At 37.0% G+C, this 4265-nt stretch overlaps 1 non-coding gene across 1 annotated transcript; it reads left to right on the forward strand.

Annotated features, from left to right (window-relative positions):
* Positions 1-3797: 3797 nt before the first annotated feature.
* LOC121211842 (small nucleolar RNA R71) lies at positions 3798-3904 on the forward strand. The gene has a single exon (XR_005907060.1). It is a non-coding gene; the product is annotated as a small nucleolar RNA R71 (small nucleolar RNA).
* The last annotated feature ends 361 nt before the right edge of the window (positions 3905-4265 follow it).

The following is a 4265-nucleotide window of genomic DNA, read 5'->3' on the forward strand; positions in this document are numbered from 1 at the left end:
TATATTTATTCCCGAATGAGCTAAGGAATGGACCCATGAAGTCGATACCCCGAATGTCAAATATTTCACATGAGAGCATATATGTCTGAGGCATTTCATCATGTTTGGATATATTACCTGTCCTTTGACATTTGTCACAAGAAATAACATACCTGTTTGCGTCTTTGAATAGAGTGGGCCAATAAAAACCTGATTCAAGGACTTTATGTGCGGTCTTATTTCCACCGTAATTTCCTCCAGTCGGTCTTGAGTGGCAATGTTCCAAGATTTTCAATGCTTCTGTCCTTGTAATGCATCTCCTAATGATTTGATCTGCACATTTACGGAAAAGAAAAGGGTCTTCCCAAAAGTAGTTTTTCACATTAGTGAAGAATCGCTTCTTTTGCTAATGTGTCAACCCTTTTGGGATAATGTTAGCGGCTAAAAAATTTGCAATATCTGCAAACCAAGGTACCTTAGAATCAGATATAGTAAAAAAATTGTTTTTCAGGTTATGAATTATTTATTTCAATGTCATCTGGCTCTTTGGTATTTGAGTTTCCAAGCCTGGAGAGATGGTCAGCCACGAGATTTTCAGCTCCTTTCTTATCTTTAATCTCTAAGTCAAATTCCTGCAATAAGTCGAGGTTTTGCATCAATTTTAGTCAAAAGGTGGCGAAGAGCGGAATGGTCAGTAGAAACGACAACTTTAGACAATATTAGATATGACCTAAATTTATCGAATGCAAAAACCATAGCTAGCAGCTCTTTCTCCGTGGTGGTGTAGTTTTCTTGTGCGGCTGTCAATGTTCTGCTAGCATAATAGATAGGTTGAAAATGTTTATCTCTTCGCTGTCCCAAAAACTGCACCTACTGCAAAATCACTCGCATCATACATTAGTTCAAAAGGTAAATTCCAATCAGGTGCAATTATAATTGGAGCTTTAGTTAGTTATCCTTTAAAGTATTAAATGCTTCTAAACACTCCTGATTGAAATTAAAAGACACATCTTTTTCTAGTAATTTAGTCAAAGGCTTAACTATTCTAGAAAAGTTTTTAATAAATCTTCTAGAAAACCCAGCATGTCCTAAAAAGCTTCTAATAGCCTTAACCGAATTAGGGGGACTTAGTTTTTCAATGGTTTCAATTTTAGATTTATCAACCTTAATCCCTCTACTAGAAATTTTATGTCCTAACACAATACCTTCTTGAACCATAAAGTGACATTTTTCCCAGTTAGGCACAAGGTTTGTTTCCTCACATCTTATTAACACTCGTTTTAAATTTTTGAGGAAAGGATGGAAAGAGTTACCGAAAACTGAGAAATCATCCATAAATACCTCCATGACGTCTTCTATGAGTTTGTCAAAAATGGCCATTATACAACGCTGAAAAGTAGTAGGAGTATTACATAATCCAAAAGGCATTCTATGATAAGCAAACGTACAGTACGGACATGTAAATGTCATCTTTTCTTGATCTTCAGGAGCTATTGGGATTTGGAAATAGCCAGAGTGTCCGTCTAAAAAGCAGTAGTACATGTGCCCTGACAATCTTTCCAACATTTGGTCAATGAATGGAAGGGGGAAGTGATCTTTTATCGTGGCATCATATAGCTTCCTATAATCAATGCACACTCTCCAACCTGTGACTATTCTTGTTGGGATTAATTCATTCTTCTCATTGGCTACAACAGTCATGCCTCCTTTCCTAGGAACAACCTGCACTGGACTCACCCAAGAACTGCCAGAAATAGGATAAATAATTCCAGCATCTAGGAGTTTAATTACCTCAGTTTTAACAACTTCCTTCATGTTGGGGTCTTTGGGCTTGCACACATGGTTTATATTCATCTTCCATTAAAATTTTATGGGTGCAAAAAGAAGGGTTGATCCCTTTAATGTCAGAAATTTTCCAACCTATGGCCTTTTTATGCTCTCTTAATATGTGGAGTAATTCCTCTTTCTCCTTGGGTTGCAAGTTGGATGCAATAATTACCGGTAATGTAGAATTATTTCCAAGGAATGCATATTCCAAGTGATTCGACAATTGTTTAAGTTCCAGTTTGCGAGATTCTTCAATAGAGGGTTTTTGCTTAAGTTCAGCTTTTACCTTAATTCCCTTATATTCTGCTAGTTTTGGAGAGGTTTCATTGGAGTTTAGTTCGGTTCCTATCTCAGAATCATCATCCACCCCCTCTCTTTGGGCAAGACATAGTTCTATCGTGTCCTTGTGTATGATTTCCTGAAAAGAATCTTGAGTAGCATGATCAATAGAGTCGATAAAATAACATGAGTCGTCCTGTTCCCTAGAAAATCTCATGGCATGATAAATTTTAAAAATAATCTCTTCGTCACCTACTCTAAGTACCAATTTACCCTTACCCACATCAATTATAGCCCTAGCAGTGGCTAAAAATGACCGACCTAAGATTAAAGGCACCTCAACATCTTCATCCATGTCAAGCACAATAAAATCAACAGGGAATATAAATTTATCTACTTTTACAAGTACGTCATCTATAATTCCCCTAGGATATTTAACAGATCTATCAGCTAATTGAATACTCATCCTAGTTGGTTTAGGTTCCTCAAGACCAAGTTGTTTAAACATTTTTTATGGCATCAAATTAATGCTGGCGCCTAAATCAGCTAGTGCTTTATCAACATTCAAACTACCGATTAAGCAGGGCATAGTAAAACTTCCTGGATCTTTCAGTTTGGTTGGCAGTTTATTTTGGAGTATGGTTGATCACTCCTTATGAAGTTCCACTATAGATAAGTTTTCAAACTTTCTTTTTTTTTTGTTAGAAGCTCCTTTTAAAAATTTTGCATATGTAGGCATCTGCGATAAAGCTTCAAAAAAAGGTAAGTTAATATGCAATTGTTTAAAAAGTTTAAGAAATTTATCGAATTATGCATCCATGTGGTCTTTCTTCAACTTTGCTAGGTATGAGATTGGTGGTTTATATTCTTTTAGCATTAGATTGTGATTGTTTTTGGGTTTGACCTCCTTTCTGTCAGCTTCTTGTGGTGACTTCTTTTCAGATTTAGCTAACACTTTCCCTCTCCTTAGTGTAACTGCTTTCACGTGCTCTTTTGGGTTGGGTTCAGTGTTACTAGGTAGATTTCCTGGTGGTTGTTCAGATATTAATTTGGCGAGCTGTCCTATATGAGCTTCGAGCCCTTGGAATGATGCTTGTTGATTTTTAAGTGCTGTCTCGGTATTCTGAAAATGAGTTTCTGACACCGAGATGAATTTTGTTAGCATCTCCTCAAGGTTCAGCTTCTTTTCCTGCTGGTACGGTGGTTGTTGAAAGCCCGGAGTTGGTGGTGGTCTCTGATTTCCTTATCCTCCCCATGAAAAATTTGGGTGATTCCTCCAACCTGCATTGTAAGTGTTACTATAAGGATTATTTTGAGATCAAGGATTATTACCCATGTAATTTAACTGCTCGTTCTCCATGTTGTAGCCATAGGGTGGATATTCTGAAGTGCTTGATCCACCTCTACTTGCTTCGCACTGCATTACTAGGTGGACCTGTAAAGAACCAAGGAAACCATCAATTTTTCTATTCAAAAGTTCTACCTGATTAGAGAGCATGGTGACCAAATGGATGTTAAAAACACCGATTGTTTTCGTTGGTTTTGTCTTCATGACTTGCCACTGATAATTATTCAGTGACATCTCTTCTATAAATTCATAAGCATCCTCAGGTGTCTTATTATTGATAGTTCCACCAGCGCCTGCATCAATCATTTGTCGGGTCAAAGGATTCAGGCCATTATGAAACATTTGAACCTGTAGCCAGAGTGGTAACCCATGGTGAGGGCACCTTCTCAACAGATCCTTGTATCTCTCCCACGCATCGTAGAGTGTTTCTAAATCCATCTGTATAAAAGAAGAGATATCATTACATAATTTGGCTATTTTAGCAGGAAGAAAATATTTTAATAAAAACTTTTCAGTCATTTGTTCCCAAGTAGTGATTAACCTTCGTGGTAACTAGTTCAACCACTGTTTAGCCTTATTCCTCAACAAAAAGGGAAACAACCGAAGGCGAATGGCATTACCAAAAAATGCCATTGATTTTAAAAGTGTCACAAAACTCTAAGAAATTCACCAAGTGAGCGTTGGGATCCTCATCCTGCAAAGCATCAAACTGAACAAACTGTTGGATCATTTGAATGGTGTTAGGTTTCAGTTCAAAATTATTTGCAGCAACAACAGGCTTAACTATGCTTGATTCAGTTCCTATTAAATAAGGTTTAGCATAATCATACAC

The sequence above is a fragment of the Gossypium hirsutum genome, chromosome A12 (genome assembly GCF_007990345.1).
Source record: "Gossypium hirsutum isolate 1008001.06 chromosome A12, Gossypium_hirsutum_v2.1, whole genome shotgun sequence".
In the NCBI taxonomy this organism is placed as follows: Eukaryota; Viridiplantae; Streptophyta; class Magnoliopsida; order Malvales; family Malvaceae; genus Gossypium; species Gossypium hirsutum.